This window comes from Engystomops pustulosus, chromosome 1 (assembly GCF_040894005.1).
Source record: "Engystomops pustulosus chromosome 1, aEngPut4.maternal, whole genome shotgun sequence".
NCBI classification, from domain to species: domain Eukaryota; kingdom Metazoa; phylum Chordata; class Amphibia; order Anura; family Leptodactylidae; genus Engystomops; species Engystomops pustulosus.
The window spans coordinates 207143416-207166070 of NC_092411.1; the positions used below are offsets into that span (position 1 = coordinate 207143416).

Here is a 22655-nt window from a genome sequence, read left to right on the forward strand (position 1 = left end):
TTTACTTCTGGAGGACAGAGGGTATTTAACACATGATACAGGTCACAATATCAGCAGATCAGTACAATAACCTTACTAATTTGCTTGTCATATAAAGACCTGGCAAGGCCACACACAGAGATGCCAAACCGCATATTGTCTCAAGCTCTTGTTACAGGAACTGAAGGGAGCAAAACTAAACTTTAAAAGTGTAAAGTTTGCTTGTGTATTTAGTTGAAATATCTGTTGAGCGATGACGTTGTATCGAAATGCTTACACTTACGTGTGGTTGTATCTATGAAACCAGCATATCAGGTACAAGTCAACATGCTTAGATTCTGTAAGAATATAACTGCAAATCTGGTCATGTGGCTGGTGTGATAAGATTTTGAAAATACATTCCTTAATGCACCTCACAAAAGTATTTTATTAACAGCACAGATTCAGGGACAAAGACGCAATATAAAGTGTCAGATTGCAAATTTTCACATGGTATACCATCAAAATGGGAAAACATCAGCGATTAGGTACCACAAGGATCTGTTCAACCTCAAATTTTTATCTTTTTATTAATGACCTTTTGGATAAGTTTAATGACAAGATTTGTGCTTTCTGTAACACATATGGAAGAGCTAGATGGTAATGTGTTCAATGAAGACACAAAGCTATGTAACTTTTTTCAAAAACTTTTTTTTTTTTTTTTTAAATCAGATCATTTTTATTAAACACACCAACACATTTTCCGTTCACAACGATTACAACAAGACTTATCCACACTTTCAGAATTCCTAACGCTCATCCCACCCCTAGATTCCCCCCTCCCATTCCCCGGTACAGGAATACAAAAGTCTACATCATAATATGACAAGGAGGCGATGAGTCCTTTCAAGGGTTTGGAAATTTACAATCGGATAACGTGATATCTTCCCCTAGCTATCAAAAACTTAGATTGATGTACGGCAATACAGAAAAAACCTTCATAAGCTGGAAGCATGAAGAGAAGCAAAACAAGAGAAAGCCATGAACCTCTTGTATGGCATTACTAGGTAGCTCTAGACTAAGAAGCAGTACTCAATGTCAAGAAATATTTGTAACAGTGAAATCTATTATGCATTTAATAGACCAAATTATTAAAAATCTGTGGACACTATGTGTTAATTTTCATATAGCCTGACAGTTGGACATCACACTTGTTACATGATCCAAAGAGCAATGTGTTAAAGAGGAAAACCCCTACAGAAAGCACAAATCTTGTCATTAAACTGTAAATATAGTGCAGAACAGCTGCAATGACATGCAATTCCAAAATCTCTCTACCTAAAAGGAGCCATGAAAATGATAAACATATACTATAATGGAATGTCAGGACATCATAAAGGATGACCTTGTTTACCAATAATGCTGAAAGATTCTTGTGTTTGAGCTGAAATATTTGAATGATCCCAGATTTCCTCTTTTCCAAAGATGAATATTTTCTCAAGAAGCGTTACATTCCTCTAAATTACACATTGATAGTGTTGAAATTTACAGCCTGTATACAAGATCTTTCACAACATTTCAGAACATAACATCATGCTTGGCTTGTTTCACGTTACAGTGTTTATAACAAGAAATACTTTGCTTGCCCTTGAACATTATATCTATATATGAAAATCTATATAATTTTCTAAATAAAAATATACGGGAAGTAAGAAATTAACAAAAAAAAAAGCCATTGCCACTATTCACCTAACCATCAGGCATACAAGGCAATGGGGTAGAATGGTTAGTGGTGCTCAGAAGACAATAGTCCATCAATCACAAAATGAGTGAGAAACAGCAGAATTCAGCAAAAATAAAATGAGTTTGCTTTTCAGTAAAAATAGTCAAAGGGCTGGAAAGAACAGTAATGACCATACTCGATTTTTCAAATGCTTTAACATATCCAGGTTATTTTGAGGTTGTTTTCTCGTTACACATTGAACTTCATGATAGTGGTGAAATTTAAGTAATAAGTTTTGCGTTTCATTCTGAAAAAAAAATTTAAATTTGGCAAAGTTTCGGAAAAAAATCTTCATTTTTCAAAGTTTGAAATGTTTTGCATTCCAGACAGGTAGTAAAAGCTAGATAACTACCATTTCCGGGATGTTAGAATGCTATTTTTTCCGTTCTCTCCTTTTTCTAGGATCTTATGAGGCTTAGAACTTTAGGTGCGATTTTTCTAATTTTTTATGAAAATCCACATAACTCACATTTCAAGGGATAACTCAGCTTTCAAGTGATTTTGAAAAGCCTAAATAATGCTAAAACCCATTAAATTAACCCCCTATATAAACGACACCCCTCAACGTATGTAAAACAACTTCTATTAATTATATTAACCCTTTAAGTTTTTCAGATGGGTTAAAACAAAATGGAAGTGTAATTTAGAAACTGTTGACTTTTTTTTACGTTGTTCACCAAGTGGGTTCACTATTGTTTCAGATTTATTGTACAGATTGATACGGACGCGGTGATACCAAATACAGGCGGTCCCCTACTCAAGGAAACCCGACAACTTACAGACAACCCATAGTTAAAGAGGACCTGTAACCCACAAATTCGGCACTAGGTGCTGCTTACTAAAGTGTACACTAATTATAGTGTACACACAGCTATATTGAACAATAGGAGTGAGGGCCCTGCTCGCAAGAGCTTACAGTCTATGAGGATGAGGTGATGACACGCAAGGTATAAGAGCTTGTGTAATGGTCCAGCCATTCTTTATAAGGCAACAGCTTGGTAAACTTTGGAGGTTGGGTATTAGTCTCATACTCCGGGGAATGTCATTCCAGAGAATTGGTGCAACTTGGGAGAAGTCCTGGAGACATGAGTGAGAGGTTCGAATTAAGGATAATAACATTGTTAACTTCATCAAAAGTTGCAAAAAACGACCCCTCCCAAAGCACTGTATACCAAAGTATAAAAAAGTTACTAGCGCCAGAAGATTAGCGCCAATGTATGAAAACATTATAAAACCTATACAAATTTGGTATCCCCGTAATCATACCGACCCAAAGAATAAAATAGACCTGTCATTTGGGGCGTACAGTGAAATCCTTAAAATCCAAGCCCATAAGAATACAGCGCAAATGTGCAATTTCACTGCAATTGGAATTTTTTTCCCGCTTCCCAGTACATGGCATGGAATATTAAATACCACCATTTTGAAGTGTAATTTGTTACGCAAAAAATAAGCCATAATACAGCTATGTACATGGAAAAATAAAAAAGTTATGGATTTTTGAAGTTGGGGAACGAAAAATAAAAACGAAAAAGGGCATTGGCGGGAAGGGGTTAAAGACTTGTCAGTAGTTAACAGCATTGGATGGATCCAGGGAAGGTTTCTTTAGTAATTGGGTAATAACAGCATGCTTGAAACAAAAGGGAATGACACCAGTAGAGAGAGAGAGAGTGGTTGAAGAATTTAGTGAGGTGAGAAGTGACTGCAGGAAATAGTGACTGCAGTTAAGAGTGACTGTACGAGATGTGGGGGGATGGGGTGAGTGACGCAGGTAGTGGGGCGTGCAGAGGAAAGGAGCCTTAACACTTTTTTCTCTGAGACTGGCTCAAAAGAAGAGAGTGAGCAAATTGAGGTACCGGAATGGATGGGATTAATGGAGTTAGTGGTTATGGATTATTTTCTGTCGGATACAGTCAATTCTATCTTTAAAGAAGGTGGCCAGGTCTTCAGCCACAAGGTGCCTGCACCTTGCTGTTAGTGAGAAGTGAAGAGTATCAAAGAGCCTTTTAGGATTGATAGAGAGAGAGAGGATTTGAAATGAGTGAAGTAGACCTGATTTTTGCAAGATGGAGGGCAGAGTTGTAAGCTCTTAGTATAAATAAAGTGAAGAAAGTCTGCAGATGTGCCCAACTTTCTCCACAGATGGCACTTCTGGAGCATGTATGTATTGCCTTGCAGCATCTAGATCTGACCAAGGCACCATGCGAAGAAATCTCATTCATAACTGGGTCTTTCTTTACTTTATGCCAGTTCATTCTTATGGCTACCTTGGCTTCATAATCCAATGAAAAAAACTGTCCTAACGATCATCAATTATTAGTTTCATTTTTTTTACCTCCTGACTTCGCAGAGTTCAAGGTAAGGATCCAAAAGAAATAAGGTCCAGCTTAAGGGTTAATAGTTTCTGTGCATTGTGCACAATGTGAGGGATTCAAGGTGGGGGAGCAGTGTAGCATAAGATGAAGAGAGACAGAGAAAGTTCTGTAGAATCAAAGCCTGGGATGGAGGGACTGATAGGGAATTGGGGAGAACTTGTACCTTACTATTCTGTGTAGGAGACATCTGTATTCACCGCACTGATTACACTCCGTATTGCTACACACAGAGAGCACTGTCAAATAAGGAAAGTGATTTTGGAGGGAACAGCAGTGCTGTGGGTGTTGAGAACACAACATTGGTGTATCAACTGCCTCTTTAGCATACAGATTAAACTGGGAATTAAAATAATGGACAGAAATAAAAAAGATATATTAGAAACTACAACACATTCCTGCACAAGAGACTGCCAGCAGATTATAATACTTGGCGGAGGTGGTAGACTCCCTTGAATAACCTCAGCTTCTTTTATAAAATACTGGCATGACATAACAACCATGTTCCTTCCTTTATTGTCCTGTTTGAGAACTATGTTCACATTCCCTTTAAAAACTTGAATTCTTTATTTCTCGCCCTCTGTAGTATTGTCCTTATCACTAACATAGAGCAGAGACTTAGCCTCTTGTATTACTCCTTTTTGAAAGAGATCAAGGGAACCACCTGGTTTTAAAGGTAGATTTCGTCCCACCCATTCAACATTATCTACTGCATCTAGTAGACATTCTTTTTTTCTGTGAAGTGAGAGAATCACCGGATGGAAAAACCCTACTGAAGAATAAAGAAAATGACTTCTCCTTTTTCAGAGAGTCTAACATTGGAAAATATATTAAAACATATTTATGGATACACAAAAAATGTATCAATTTCAAACTCAATTGAGTCTTGGTCCTCAACTGACAAACAAAGTCGCTACTCAATACCTGTCAAATAATGTCAGATTTATTATGATTTGTCCTTCTGAGTACATCTCTTAAGGTACTGTTTCCAAAACACTTCCTTTATTTTTCTACCTCTGCTCCCTCTTTATCCTCTGTCTGAAGGGGATGCAACAGCCTGTTTCATGGATTCTGCATTAGAAAGGCTACAAACTGAATTTACCGTTACCTGCCTGAGGCTGTGTTCACATATATCTATTGCATCCATTTTTTTAAATGCTCAAATGAGCATAACTAACCCCCGTTTCCTTCTTTTTTCTGGCTGCTAAACAGGCTATTGCTGCTGCATAGAAGAAACAAGCCATTGATTTTGTAAAGTGGTGACCGTTACATGACCAACGAAAAGCTCAACTTTATTTGACATGACGGACACACCACATTTTGACAACCTGTGGGGTTATGGACACAGGGTGGGGTTATGCACACTCCTCCCACAATCTAACCTCTCTCCTCTTTCTTTAGGTACCACTACTGGGCTCACATGCACATGATTGTTCGCATCTTTATACCTCTACCTTTCTCCATTTTTCTTTCCTTCCACTGTTATTGTTCTTTTATGTATAATCTTATTTGTCTCTAATTTCATCTCTTCTTTCTCCTTGCCAACATATGCAAACAGTATAGGGGTGAATATAATAACATGATGACTGCTAAACACTGAAAATGGATTTACACAGGTGTATGTTTTTGTTTAAACCTGGACAACCCCTTTAAGTATGGAGTAGTAGCCTTAATATAGTAGTATATCCCCCATATAAATCCCCTTCCAAAGTATGTGGTCAAGCATAAGATCGGTATTTCTCCTTCTCCACTAGCAGAGACTCACAAACCCATGTAAGCCTCTTATTTTAATATTAGTAATCAAAGCCACCAAGGCATTCTGAAATTAAAAGCTAAGCTTCTGCAAGATTAAAGAGTTCTCAGCATCATTTGGCGACAGGCACGCACAATTAGAGGCGGCCATTTCATTTTCCATCATTTCATAATCTTTTGCTGGCATTTCACTAGGGCTTTCAAGTACAGTCAAACATTTCCCAACTTGTCTTTATATCCTGTGGCCTTTGACATTATTTTGTAGAAAGTCAAGGTTTATGAACAGCAGAGTGTGAAAAGCAGCTATTAGACCAAAGGATTCTTAGTTTTAACTTTCTCAGCAGGCGTTCTTCTGTGTATTTATGAGAACGGAATCGGAACAGTGAGTTGTGTATTTGACATTAGTGGTTAAAATAAATGTAAGTTTATTCTCTTTGCTTATGAGGTCCTGTCCTTCTAGCTAATATTGGACAATCTCCCTCACAGCTGTTCCAGTTGTGGCAAGCGTCACAATGGCTATTGAAGAAATGATGTATCCCAGTCACAGTCTAAAATTTTTAGATCTTAAGAGGGAAATGGATAGGGTCATCTTTTAAAAATCTATTTCTTTATGTAAATACACTGAGAGGGATTTATCACAAGTGGGTGCATTATGCACCAGTTATTATAATCTCTCCGGTAGTATAGTACCCAGCCTACATATGATATGGCATATTGGTATATTGTGCATCAGGGTAAATTTCTGCTACAAATTTTTCAATTTGTCAGGTCCCATCTTGGCCAAATATCTGTCCCTCCCCACCCAATACCCTGCCCACTTGATGCTAGTGTGGCATAGGAGTGTTATTTTACTTATTGATTATATTTTCTTCAATTAAGTTTATCGAACAGAAAAAATTGTCAGAAAACTGGTGTGAAACTCAGGATAAATTTCCCCCCATGGCTTCTGTATTATATCACTAATTGCCTGCTTCAGCTAAAGGGGGTGTCTTTTTTAGATGTGCCCTAATAGGAAGAATGAATATGAGAAGGCATTATCCTTTTCCTGGCACAAAGCTTATTCCCTACACTGTTTACATGCAAACACTACAATTCCCATTTATTAAAATAGGGCGACCTGAGTATGATTTATGAAAAAAAGTAAACAGATCAATAAATTACAAAGTAATTATGCTGACATATGTTCATCTACACTCACCGGCCACTTTATTAGGTACACCTGTTCAACTGCTCGTTAACACTTAATTTCTAATCAGCCAATCACATGGCGGCAACTCAGTGCATTTAGGCATGTAGACATGGTCAAGACAATCTCCTGCAGTTCAAACCGAGCATCAGTATGGGGAAGAAAGGTGATTTGAGTGCCTTTGAACGTGGCATGGTTGTTGGTGCCAGAAGGGCTGGTCTGAGTATTTCAGAAACTGCTGATCTACTGGGATTTTCACGCACAACCATCTCTAGGGTTTACAGAAAATGGTCCGAAAAAGAAAAAACATCCAGTGAGCGGCAGTTCTGTGGGTGAAAATGCCTTGTTGATTCCAGAGGTCAGAGGAGAATGGGCAGACTGGTTCGAGCTGATAGAAAGGCAACAGTGACTCAAATCGCCACCCGTTACAACCAAGGTAGGCAGAAGAGCATCTCTGAACGCACAGTACGTCGAACTTTGAGGCAGATGGGCTACAGCAGCAGAAGACCACACCGGGTGCCACTCCTTTCAGCTAAGAACAGGAAACTGAGGCTACAATTTGCACAAGCTCATCGAAATTGGACAGTAGAATATTGGAAAAACGTTGCCTGGTCTGATGAGTCTCGATTTCTGCTGCGACATTCGGACGGTATGGTCAGAGTTTGGCGTCAACAACATGAAAGCATGGATCCATCCTGCCTTGTATCAACGGTTCATGCTGGTGGTGGTGGTGTCATGGTGTGGGGAATATTTTCTCGGCACTCTTTGGGCCCCTTGGTACCAATTGAGCATCGTTGCAACGCCACAGCCTACCTGAGTATTGTTGCTGAACATGTCCATCCCTTTATGACCACAATGTACCCAACATCTGATGGCTACTTTCAGCAGGATAATGCGCCATGTCATAAAGCTGGAATCATCTCAGACTGGTTTCTTGAACATGACAATGAGTTCACTGTACTCAAATGGCCTCCACAGTCACCAGATCTCAATCCAATAGAGCATCTTTGGGATGTGGTGGAACAGGAGATTCGCATCATGGATGTGCAGCCGACAAATCTGCAGCAACTGTGTGATGCCATCATGTCAATATGGACCAAAATCTCTGAGGAATGCTTCCAGCACCTTGTTGAATCTATGCCACGAAGAATTGAGGCAGTTCTGAAGGCAAAAGGGGGTCCAACCCGTTACTAGTATGGTGTACCTAATAAATTGGCCGGTGAGTGTAGTTAATATAAAAGGGTCTCATATTTGATTACAGTAATTTGAAAAGGAAATGAACACAAAACGTATTAAGGCAGACATTAAGGAAAGCCACCACATTTCTAATAGTTCAGGAACCCAGAACCTTAACCTTCATGATAAGAAACCTCCTATGACAATGTTAAGTTGTGGGACTACTAAAGATAGTAAATTTATTAAAAGTTTACTGAAACAAAACAAGTGGAACTATTAGCACATGAATTTAAATAAAAAGAAAAAAAAAATCTTTCTCGAAGGATCTACCTTGGGATGACACTTGTTATGAACCAGCACAATATGGTGTGAACTTGCAACCTGAAAACATCAGGTCAGTATTGATGTCTACATAACTGTATATGGATCCTGTCCTGTGCCACCTGTTTACAGACAATACAGTGACTATACAATGGGATCGCTGGGACAGGTGATAAGAATTCTCATGGTTTCTGGTTACTGCCAAAATATCAACTTCACCCGACTGTGCTGACCCGTGACCTTAGTATAGGCTATGTATCACATTACAACCTCATAACCACCATGACAAATTGCTTACATTTTACAAACATGTTAAGCTCTCTGTAGGTTTATTGTATGACTATAGTTTGTCATGACATCAGACAATAGAGCCACAATGTATTTGAACAATGCCATTAAAGGCATATAGGCCCTGACAGAAATGTGCAATATCCACATAAATATAATCAGGAGAAGAAGCCATGCGTAAAAATATAAAAACACCATAAATTAATAGTCTTTAAAAACATCTTGAAATAATTATTTTCTGAATTACTTTATCAGAGTCTCATATCATTCTGGTTTAATTATAACCTACACTTTACAATATTCCAAACAAAAAACAAAACAACATTCACATTACACTATAAATAAAATCATGAAAAAAAAGAGGAAAACACACAGAAAATACAAGGCTTACATAAGGTCACGATGTATGCTCCACAAAGTGGAGACTCACTCCTACAATACCGACTCCAAAAGTCCAGGGTTCAGTGCTGGGGGTGAGTACTAAGATTCTTTATTTTATACATAACCAAGTATATACCGAGTGGGGCTTTTTCAGCACAAAAATTGTGTTGAAAATCTCGGCTTATACTTGAGTATATACAGTAATTTGCAAAGTGTTAATCTACATAATAAGGTAATTGTAGTTGTTGATTAGGTTAATTTCTTATGACAGGCTCGCTTTACTTTTTGGACCACTCTCTTGACATTTACCCCTTGCAATGTTACAGTCATCAAACCTGTAGCCAAGACAAGTATATGATGTGTTTTATCTCAGGCAAATCTGATAGAGCTAATGGAGCCCTTGATAAAGTTGTATCAGAAGTGCTTGAGGAACACAAGATTTTAGAAATGTGAGCCCCTATCATGTATTCTGTTTATGGAATATACAATGCTGGGGTTGTAATACTTGATCCAGTTCCCTATTTTAAATGATCATTTCATTTGCTTGTTGCCAGTACTAGTACGGTAATTTTAATTGGAATTTGTTTGGATTCATTTCAAATGCCACAAAATTGTGGACATCTTTATGCAAAGTTTGATAATTTTCTAATAGAGTTTGTGCAGTAATTCTAGAACTGTCATATCTTTTCACTTCAGATAGAAAACATTTATAAACTGTGTTTTTTCTCACACAGAAGAATGCAGGCTTAATATGAACCGGAATGCCTCCTGGCATAAACACAATGCTCAGTTTTGCATGAATAAGTTTATAATAAAAACATTTACCTAAACTTTGCACTCAAACCCAGTCAAATAAAGGTATGTCATTTGTAAGCAATCATATTCATATCAAGACATGACATGCAGGCAAAATCAATTTTCACAAATGCAAATGGGCACTGCTATACATGGTGGCTTCCAATCCTCTCTAGAATGTCCCTTTACTAATTTAGAGCAATTTTACGTTATAATGCTTTACTTTTCATCTAGGACAATAAATGTTTGGTGCAAGAATGCACCAAGGACATTTGTCATGGTGACTGATACAAAGGACCACTGTGACTTGTCAGCAACAAAAAAAACCCCCAGCAAAATTATATATAATGGGGCAAAGCTTATTACCGTTTGTGACATAAAAATGTCTCAACAACAGGTCACTCAGAAGTTAAGTTGATGCAGAAGCTAAAAAATGTCAGAGAAGCATCTGAATATAAAGATACCTTAATGCAGAATCTCCATTCAACATACAGCTTTGTCTGTAAAGAGCTGCTTGAAAGCAAGACAGCTAAATGTAGGGCTATTCATAGTATATTCAAGAATATTACTAAAGTATTATCTATTAAAATTAATAGAGATTGTGCTTGATAATTGCAATAAATGTAGTGAATTTTGTTAAAGCACAACTCTAATAATTTATTTTTCACAAATCATTAACACTAGTTATCTATTACAACTTTGTTTATTACTTTCATCAATTATGTCTACCAGCTATTAGGTTTAGCCTCTCACTGCAGTAGCTGCCTCCCCTGGCTGTGCTGCCTATGTCTGTGAGAATTCAGAAGACCTTATGTCTGTGAAATCGAAGCTTGTTTGCACAAGAAACAGATTCATACTTCTGAATGGGAGAAACTGTTCCTCCCTGCTCACTCCTTAAATACTTTATGAGAGAACACAAAACATCATGGGACTTGAGGGCAGTTGAAAATTGTCCTAGCTTTAGGGCAAAGATAGGAAGAAGTTACCATATATACTTGAATATACACTCACCGGCCACTTTATTAGGTACACCTGTCCAACTGCTCGTTAACACTTAATTTCTAATCAGCCAATCACATGGCAGCAACTCAGTGCATTTAGGCATGTAGACATGGTCAAGACAATCTCCTGCAGTTCAAACCGAGCATCAGTATGGGGAAGAAAGGTGATTTGAGTGCCTTTGAACGTGGCATGGTTGTTGGTGCTGGAAGGGCTGGTCTGAGTATTTCAGAAACTGCTGATCTACTGGGATTTTCATGCACAACCATCTCTAGGGTTTACAGAGAATGGTCCGAAAAAGAAAAAACATCCAGTGAGCGGCAGTTCTGTGGGCGGAAATGTCTTGTTGATGGCAGAGGTCAGAGGAGAATGGGCAGACTGGTTCGAGCTGATAGAAAGTCAACAGTGACTCAAATCGCCACCCGTTACAACCAAGGTAGGCAGAAGAGCATCTCTGAACGCACAGTACGTCGAACTTTGAGGCAGATGGGCTACAGCAGCAGAAGACCACACCGGGTGCCACTCCTTTCAGCTAAGAACAGGAAACTGAGGCTACAATTTGCACAAGCTCATCGAAATTGGACAGTAGAATATTGGAAAAACGTTGCCTGGTCTGACGAGTCTCGATTTCTGCTGCGACATTCGGATGGTAGGGTCAGAATTTGGCGTCAAAAACATGAAAGCATGTATCCATCCTGCCTTGTATCAACGGTTCAGGCTGGTGGTGGTAGTGTCATGGTGTGGGGAATATTTTCTTGGCACTCTTTGGGCCCCTTGGTACCAATTGATCATCGTTGCAACGCCACAGCCTACCTGAGTATTGTTGCTGACCATGTCCATCTCTTTATGACCACAATGTACCCAACATCTGATGGCTACTTTCAGCAGGATAATGCGCCATGTCATAAAGCTGGAATCATCTCAGACTGGTTTCTTGAACATGACAATGAGTTCACTGTACTCAAATGGCCTCCACAGTCACCAGATCTCAATCCAATAGAGCATCTTTGGGATGTGGTGGAACAGGAGATTCGCATCATGGATGGGCAGCCGACAAATCTGCGGCAACTGTGTGTGATGCCATCATGTCAATATGGACCAAAATCTCTGAGGAATGCTTCTAGCACCTTGTTGAATCTATGCCACGAAGAATTGAGGCAGTTCTGAAGGCAAAAGGGGGTCCAACCCGTTACTAGCATGGTGTACCTAATAAAGTGGCCGGTGAGTGTAAGCCTAGTTTTTCAGCACAAAAAAATGTGCTGAAAACCCAAATTCGGCTTATACCTGAAGAAAATTTATCACAAGTAGCTTTCAAACAGAAAAATACAATTACGCTTTATATTTTAAGAAACATCGTAAGCATGCATTTGAACAGTGGTAGTGGGTATTCATGATTTTTTTTTTTACACATTTTGTGTAAGATAATTAAGAATTGAGGTAAAAATTTTAAGAATTTTGTCATTCTAACATTCTCACACAAATACATGTTCAGTCATTGACATGGAAAAAAAACTACCCGGGGTGCAAACATAGGTAGGTTTCAGATGATCTCTATCTTATATAGCCGAGCAATCGAGTTTCATACTCAGTAGTGGAAACCATGGGGCTGTAGAAGCCTAAATTTCATATGTTATCCATTCAATGAATTGATCTTAATAAATGCATTTAAATCTTTATAATTTTTTTCTTTACAAATTGCCATTTCTAAAATGGAATTATGACATGGTCACATCAAGCCATTACTATAGTCACAGGTTAATCACATATAATGATAATTATCAGTAACTACTCATTATAACAAATTAATGCTCTAAATTCCATCAGTTACAAGACAAGAAGATAAATCTCATTACAGGCCACACCGCTTGACACAATTATATATTGGGGGATTTCTAACACAGTGTCTGGATTCAAGGACTGAGCTGATAATGGGATTAGGGCAAGTTTATGTTGTGTTAATTAAAATCAGTTCTGGGATAATGATGACTGTATTAATTATTCTTCTAAGGTTGAGTTCATGTGTGCAATTTTTATAGATTTTCCTGTGAAAAAATACATACATCCACAAAGGCATGAGTAGAATACACCAGAACTTGTAAATACACACACATATATTTGTGTAAAATATGTCATAAAATGAGGATCAAAGGGGACATAAAATATCTCTCTGCTTTATAGCCACATGACATAGTCTGATGATTTGGAACGTCATTCCAAACAGAACCTAGATTGGTTGCAATAGCCTTTTCAACATTCAGGCCCACATACATCAAGGTTTTCCAAGGATTATCTCCTGTATCTCATTCTGTATTTTGGAAAGAGGTGGCCCAGCAGCATACTAGTGTTCTATCCATTTTACAGTTGTGCACTCTGCACCCCATCTTTCCAGAGGAAAACCAGAAATGTAGATATTTTTGCTAATTTATTAAACAAGAAAAATTGAAATTTCACAAGGTCATAAGTATTTAGACCCTTTGCTCAGTAGAAGCAACTTTTGATCTAGTAGAACCATGAGTCTTCTTGGGTATGAAGTTCCCACCTGGATTTGGGGATCCTCTTCCATTCTTCCTTCCACCTCCCTCAGGTTGGATGAACATTGGCCCTCCAGAGATGTGGAATTGGATTTAGGTCAGGGCTCTGGCTGGGCCAGTCAATAATAATAATAAAAATAAATAAAAATAATTCTTTATTTATATAGTGCCTACAGATTACGCAGTGCTGCACAAAGCTTGCCAAATCAGTCCCTTTCCCCAATGGGGCTCACAATCTAAACAACCTAACAGTATGTTTTTGAAGTGTGGGAGAAAACCGGAGGACCTGGAGGAAACCCACGCAAACACAGAGAGAACATACAAACTCTTTGCATATGTAAATCCCACCCAGGACCCTGGCGTTGCAAGGCAGAAGTGCTCCCACTCAGCCACCGTGCTGCCCTAGAATGTCAAGAATGGTCAGAGAGTTGTCCTGGCTATGTCTAAGAACCTTAGGATTTAAAACGCGTCAGAATTACTGATTACTGCTGGGTCCCCAACCCAAACATCCATGCTATCCTTGTACAGTCAAGGAGGTGTGCTGAAATCTATACATATTTCCTTTTGTTCTACAGTCACTGCCTTTAAATTTTAACTGTGTGCATATGGTCATTGTCTTGTTGGAAGCTGAACCTTCGGCCTAGGCTGAGGTCCAGAACAATCTGGAAGAGGTTTTCATTCAGGAAATCTCTGTACTTTGCCACATTCATCTTTCCTTCAATTGCAACTAAAAGTTCATTCCCTGCAAGCCAGAAAACACCCCATAGCATGATGCTGCCACCAACACGTTCTACTGTCATTAGGAAGTATAATTTCTTACACAGAAAACAAGCCCTCCTACAGCTCTGTACACTGAAAAATAAATAAAAGTTATGGATATTTGAAAGTTTGGAGCAAAAAATTAAAAAGCGAAAACAAAAAAGGGCTGTGTTCTTAAAGGGGTTAAAACCAGCCCTGGAAGTAAACATTGTAGTGTAATTGTTCTATTATGTATCAACCCTTGGGGGTTGTACAGCTAGTTAATTTTACCCAAAGGCTATCATAGTACATACCGTATATACTCGTGTATAAGCCGAGTTTTTCAGCACAAAAAATGTGCTGAAAAACGTCCCCTCGGCTTATACACGAGTCTATAAAAAAAAATTACCCACTTAAAAAAAAATAAACTTAAATACTCACCCTCCGATGTCAGCGCGGCTCCCCGATGTCGGCGCGACTTACCGATGTCCCCGATGTCAGCGCATCCCGTCTTCTTTCTTCTCCGTGGCTCTTCTTCTTCCTTCTATCTTCCGTCATGGACGCGGCCATGTCTTCTTAGTGGCCACGCATACTATGACGTCAGCAGCGGCCGCGTCATAGTATGCGCCTGCTAGAAGAAGAGATGGCCGCGTCCATGCCGGAAGAGAGAAGAGGAGCCGCGGAGAAGAAAGAAGACGGGACGCACTGACATCGGGGACATCGGTAAGTCGCGCCGACATCGGGGAGCCGCGCTGACATCGGAGGGTGAGTATATAAGTTTATTTTTTTAAGGGCCGTGGGGGAAGGCTGGCTGTATACTACTAGGGACTTCTGTATACTACTGTGGGCTGCTGTATACTACTGTGGGCTGCTGTATACTACTGTGGGCTGCTGTATACTACTGGGGGCTGCTGTATACTACTGGGGGCTGCTGTATACTATTGTGGGCTGCTGTATACTACTGTGAGCTGCTGTATACTACTAGGGGCTGCTGTATACTACTGGGGGCTGGCAGGCTGTATACTACTGGGGGGATTTGACCAATGCATTTCCCACCCTCGGCTTATACTCGAGTCAGTAGTTTTTCCCAGTTTTTGGTGGTAAAATTAGGGGTCTCGGCTTATACTCGGGTCGGTTTATACTCGAGTATATACGGTACCTTATAATAAGAAAGAAAACAAAAGCATTGTCAATTTTAAACTACGTATACAAAACTTCTAGTATATCACACAATTTATATTATGTAAGCAAAATCCTGTAGACTTAAGAAAGTCACTCCCATTGAGGCAGATGTGCTTGCTTTCAATACTTTTGTTCAGAACTGGCAATTAGCTGATAGAAGAGAGAGCTGGGAAACAAACTAGTTTTTGTGCCATGTAGGCTCTGAACAAACCCTATATTTTTCTAACGATGAACAGCAAAATAAGACAATCTGAGGCACCGAGACCGGGCTGAGTCAGAATAATTAACCTGGGAAAATACGCGAGAAGAGAAGTTCAATAGGACAGCACATTAAATCGTTCCGTATTCAATTAGGTTTAGAAGATGAAGGGTGTGTAATTATGGCTAGCAGGGCCTAATTATAGAACAATTAAAGTGATGGCATAGCCTAGGACTTCAATAAATTACTGCGTGCTTAACGCAGCAACATCATTGCCATATTAGGATTTAAGAGCTCTTGTTTCACACTACGTAAACACTGGGCTGAAATGGCAAAAAGAAAAATACAGCACTTTCATCTCTGTACTACATACATCTTACATGACATCTACCATAAACACTGCCACAATACACTGTACTCCAGAATGGACATTCTTAAAGGGTACCTACTTTTATGGAAACCTTCTGACTGCCTGGACATTAAAGGCATTAAGGTTACTAATTAATTCTTACATGCTTCAGCATGTTACCATGTATGTACTGTACAATACTGTACTGTAATGGGTGTCGATATAGTCACTCACCCGATCGCTTCTCTTTTATGTGCCACTAACACACTACCTATTTTTGATCATAATGCTCCGGTACTATTGATAAGTTAAAAAAAAATTAGGAAAGCTTTGAATGCTGTTTTTACATCAGCAAAAAATAACTTGCAGTAGCTTTGTACCGGGACAAGTTCAGTTGTCATTTGTGTATCTTAAAGGTGCTGTCCAGGTATATAAATATTTTTATAAATGGCTGGGGGGAAGGGGGTGCTTCAAAAGTAAGAAAGAGCATATACTCGCCTCTCTCAGCACTCCTGTACCATCCCAGCCAGGTTTCTGTTTGCATACAGAGGTTGGCAGTATTGTTCCGACTATTGCGACATGCCTGCTACAGCAATCATATTAGGCTAGAGCAGGTACATGGCTGTGGTGGGGACAGCAGTGTGTGCCTCTTTATACAGAGGCAGTAAATATTTGGCGGTGCCAGTTATTTTGAAGTCGCCCCAAGCCTTATATAAACATTTAAATATGTTGACAACCACTTTTTTTGGATGGTCTTTGACCTCTTATGTCTGTTGTTATATGTAATGTAACCCTGCTCCATCTGTTACACCTTTAGCAACTTTTCCATGTATTCTGGTTTTAACAAATTCCCCAGAAAAGTAGTCCAGATGGCTGTGACATATAATTCCCATTAAATAACCAGAGTTATTCTAAAGCTGAAGGTATGGACATGGTATTTCAACAAAGGAGAGAGAACTTGACAACAGAACAGGCACAACCCCTGCTGCTTCTCACTGGAACTACCCCCACAAAGATGGTGCGGTACCTGCTAGTATCCTGAATGCAACTGGATCTCCCGCAGTGCTCAAGTCCCAAAGGTAAGTAAGTGTTGTAGTTCAAATCCAAGGACAGGACGGCACTCGCTATAAAAATCCACAATCGTTATTTAGCGTACAAATGGACAGTCATGTGAGGACGCCGAGGTCCAGTAGGTAACAGACTCTTACCTACCGGACCTCGGCGTCCTCAAATGTCTGTCCATTTGTACGCTAAATAAAGATTGTGGATTGTTTTAGCGAGTGCCGCCCTGTCCTTGGATTTGATGGACATGATATTTGCTGATATTACATCAGCTAAACAGGTATAAACTACAAAAAATGTATATCGATAATGGTGGTTTATGTCCAAACTTCAATATTGACAACTAACTCAAAAGGACATTAAAAACGTAAACTTTATTAGGACAACGTTAAAAAGCGTTTGTGGGGCTGCCTACAATTCTATTTTATGATGAGGCCAAATAAACAAGACGGACATACATAAATTGTAGTGTAGCCTCCAACACTCTAGAGGTTTCTGTGCAAAGACAATGGTGCTATGTTAAATGGTTGTACCCACACCTATCGCACCTCAACCCTCAACCAGTATAATTAGCAGTGTTGGAGGCCATTCATCCACAACAAAGAAAGGTACTAGACCCTCATGGTTAGGTACCAGTATCTGTTTACACACGAGGGCCTGCACCTAGTGTGACCATACGTCAATAAGTGCCTAAGTGCCTGACGCGTTTCCCCGCTACATAGACTGAAGTAGCGGTTCATCAGAGGAGTGTTATGATAATGACCCCCTGACTCTCAACTATCTTTGCTAGTCTGAAGCATTGATGTCAGCTTGCTAGCTAAGCTAGACTACAGAGGGATCGGTCACGCTAGTATGGTGACATACGCCGGCATTTGTTTGGCCGCGCGTGCTGCCGGCGTCCCGGGCTATTTAAAAATTAAGCACCGCCCACAAGAAGGAGGAGGAGGGGGACGGACCTCCAGAGTACTCGACGTCACCGGACACTCCCCCAAACACTCGGCGGAGTCCTCCTCACGTCACCACTCGGAGACCCAATCCGGAGTCAGAGAGTATGACAGCGAAGGCACCAATCCGATACCAAGGAGCGTGACAGCCGATGCCCTCCTGGAAATGATGTATCCTGCCTCCTCATGAATCGCTACATCGCGATAGAGTTACTTAAGGTACTTGATCGCGGCTCTCAGGGAACCTAAACAAATAGTGTATCTGTCAGTTCAGATGGGGACATAAGTATAAACTGAGGGGTAATGTACAGAGATAACAGAATCACAGAATTATATACATAATAGGAAGTACTAGGTGTACTAACGGAATCCAACATTAACCCCATATTTACAGTAGTTGGATTATGATAATATTATAATAACAGTAACTGGATTATTATAATAACAAGTGAACATATCAGGAGGCCTTGTCACAGGAATAATGGTGTTGCATCCAGATGCATAGGTCACCATTAGTCAATGGCTCCCAAGGCATATAGAAATTGGAGTATTAGGATAATCTATAGTTAAATGAAACAGGCATAGGCAATATGCTCATTTAACCCATCAGGTTGAACTGTCCCCAGATCAAAGATCCATCGCGATTCCCGTTGGGATAACTTTCTTTCAAAGTCCCCTCCTCTGGGTGAGGGTTCAACTATCTCAATGATCTGGAAACTTAGAACTTTATGATTCCCCTGATGGTGTTCCCATATATGTCTCGAGACAGATGTATCCCTTTTGTTCTTGACATCGTTGATGTGTTCCCTAAAACGTCTTCTCGCTTCACGAGTTGTTTGCCCAACATATTGGATCTGGCACATACACGTGAGTAAATAAATCACTCCTTTCGTTGTGCAGTTGGAAAAATGTTTCATGTAATAGGTTCTCCCTGTTGCTGTACTTTGGAATGTGTTGCCAGTGCAGATGTATTGGCATGACTTACATCCACTGCAACGGAACGTCCCTTTGGGTTTCTCTGGAAGCCAGGTGTTATGTCCTGTAAGGGGTTTTAAGTGGCTTTGGACCACACTATCCCCTATATTCTGACCCCTTCTATACGTAATAGAGGGAAACACATCAATCGTGTCCACAATATCCTTGTCCATCCTCAGGATGTTCCAGTTGTTACGTAGAATTTTCTTTACTTCATCCTGGCATCCATCATATGTCCCTATGATCCTTGTTTTAAACTGTCCAGTATCGGATCTCTTTTTGGGGACCAATAGATCATGTCTCCTCTGATTTAGAGCGTGTTGGTGAGCCTCTCTCAGGACGTCGGACGGATACCCCTTGTCTAGGAATCGTTTCTGGAGATCCCTTGAGGCTTCGAGATATTGATTCATAGCAGAAGTTTCTTCGAACCCTCAAGTATTGACCTTTTGGGATTCCCCTCCTGAGGGGTGCCGGATGCCAGCTTTGCCACCTCAAGAGGCTATTCGAGGCAGTAGGTTTTCTAAATAATTGAGTCTCCAGATTCCCAGATTCTTTAAGGAGGATTTTGATGTCCAGGAATGTTATCTCCTTGGGATTTATTTCGTATGTGAAGAACAGGCCTAAATCATTAATGTTCAAATGGGCCACAAACTCCACAAAGAGATCCACCGATCCATTCCATAAGATCAAGACATCATCAATGAACCTCAGCCATAGAATTATGGCCGAGGTCCATTTATCCATTTCCTCCTGAAAGACGACTTCTCTCTCCCACCAGCCCAGGTAGAGGTTTGCAAAGGTGGGAGCACATGGGCTCCCCATTGCAACCCCCCTGAGCTGGTGGAAGAACTTCCCCTCGAAGAGGAAAAAGTTCCTCGTCAGTACAAAATCAAGAAGTCTCATGACAAACTCATTATGAGCCCTGCAATGCAGCCCTCTGGTCCTAAGAAAATCATGCACCGCATTACAACCCTTCTGATGGGGAATCGAGCTAAATTTTCCTTAGGACATCCATGGTGTCCCTTACATAGGAGGGAAGGGACACCACAAATGGACGCAGAACTGTATCAAGGTACATGCTAGCATTCTGTGTAAGGCTGTTAATGCCTGAGACAATAGGTCTCCCTTTTAAGGGAGAGATCCCCTTATGTACCTTAGGGAGGGAGTAGAATGTGGCCGTGCTGGATTTCTGTGAACACATGAAGTCATACTCATTCTTTGATATGAGTCTTTCATTCAGTGCCTGATCCAACATGGACATGAGCTCATGTCTAAACACATCTGTCGGATTGGCTGACAGTTTTCTATAGCATTGTTGGTCACTAAGGATCTTCATGCACATGTCCACATATTGATCTCTATCCAGCACGACCAAATTCCCCCCTTTATCTGATGGTTTGATCACGATTGCAGAGTCATTTTTAAGGTGAGTAAGCGCCCCTTTCTCGTCCCTTGTAAGATTATATCGAGGGGGTGATGAGTTGGCCATGTTTTTAAGTTGGTGGGTAACCACTTCCAAAAATACGTCAATGGGTGAGCAGTCCCCTAGAGGTGCTGACTTTATTGATTTAGGTTTGTGTTCAGTAAAGGGGCCCTCACCCGGGGTTCTTTCGGATTCTTGCAACAGGGCTGTCAAATTATCAAAATCTGGCATATCAGCCTCATCCAATCCCAGTTCCTCGCATCTCTTTCTGTCATGAAGTTTGAAAAACTTTTTCCATTTCAAACGACGACAGAATAGGTTGATGTCTTTAACCCATTCGAATGCATCATATCTCGGAACTGGGACAAATGACAGTCCCTTCATCAGAATCCTTTCCTCAAAATGTGATAGTTCCCTTTTTGATAGATTTATAATATGCATATCCGTAGTTGGGGGGTTCGGGGTCCCGGCTACTGTCCTTACTTCTAGGTTTTCTGTTGGTCCTTTTTTCCTCGTAAGAGGTATTCCGTAATTTGTGGACCCTGGGACAAAAAACCTTCCCTCTCTGAGATTACTCCAGGAGGATTTTTGTTCCCCCTACTGCCCTGTTAAACAGGTATAAACTATCACAAAACTTGAACCCAGAGAAAGAAATATAATTATCTGAAAATGTAGTTATTAAAACAATCTTTATTGGTGAATAAATACATACAACATTACGAAGTAGCAAAATCTGAACCATCCAGATAAAAAGTGTGTATCCAAGTTATACAGCAAGCAATGTCTACCGGTAGGATAAATATCACCTCAATGAAAATATAAGCATTATATCAACCAACAATCAATGTAAACAGTGAAGCATATCCAAGAAGCTAACACTAAAAATATACTCATAATACAATAGAGGACATTAGATAGCAATACCATACCAAATATAGGATCACACACTAGATACCCCAACACGTGCAATACCATACCAAATAAAGGATCACACTCTAGATACCCCAACACGTGCAATACCATACCAAATAAAGGATCACACTCTAGATACCCCAACACGTGCAATACCATACCAAATATAGGATCACACACTAGATACCCCAACACGTGCAATACCATACCAAATAGAGAATCACACTCTAGATACCCCAACACGTGCAATACCATACCAAATAGAGGATCACACTCTAGATACCCCAACACGTGCAATACCATACCAAATAGAGGATCACACTCTAGATACCCCAACACGTGCAATACCATACCAAATAGAGGATCACACTCTAGATACCCCAACACGTGCAATACCATACCAAATAGAGGATCACACTCTAGATACCCCAACACGTGCAATACCATACCAAATAGAGGATCACACTCTAGATACCCCAACACGTGCAATACCATACCAAATAAAGGATCACACTCTAGATACCTCAACACGTGCTATACCATACCAAATAGAGGATCACACTCTAGATACCCCAACACGAGTTTCGCTCAAATGCTTTTTCAAGGGGACTCCCTTACTTCGTAATATTGTATGTACCGTATATACTGGAGTATAAGCCGACCCGAGTATAAGCCGAGGCCCCTAATTTTACCACAAAAAACTGGGAAAACCTATTGACTCGAGTATAAGCCGAGGGTGGGAAATGCATTGGTCACAGACCCCCCCCCCCCCAAGTATATAGCCACCAAGCCCCCAGTAGTATATAGACAGCAGCCCCCTGTAGTGGAGCCGGACAGTTAATTTAAAAAAATAAAAAATCTAAACTCACCTTTTCAGCGGCGCGTTCTCTGTGGAGGATTCGGGTCTTCCAGCGATACACCAAGGTAGTGCGCCCAATGTCCGCCAGCTGCGCTGAAGTCCGTCAGAGTTCACGATGCGTTGATGGGTGCAGGTAAGCGTGTGTCAAGTGACACTTTTTGTTTTTAAATAAAGCGGTTTTTCCGAATCCGTCGGCTTTTCTGACGGCCACGCCCCCCGATTTCTGTTGCGTGCATGCTGGCGCCGATGCGCCACAATCCGATCCGATGCACCAAAAACCAGGGGCAATTCAGGGAAAGTCGGCGAAAAACTGTAATATTCAGGTAACCCCACGGAAAAACACGGTTCGGGCCCTTAGTAAATGACCCCCATTTATTAACTTTTTCCAAAAACCACAGGTTCGCAATGGTTTTGACTCTATAGATATGAAGGCACATTTTTAAAGGACATCACATCAGATCGACTGATGG

The 22655-nt window shown here is 40.3% G+C and overlaps 1 protein-coding gene across 3 annotated transcripts in view; it reads right to left on the reverse strand.

The window, feature by feature from the left end:
* The window catches only part of TBCK (TBC1 domain containing kinase), a 194937-nt gene that overhangs the window by 35243 nt on the left and 137039 nt on the right, over positions 1 to 22655 (reverse strand). The window lies entirely within an intron of this gene.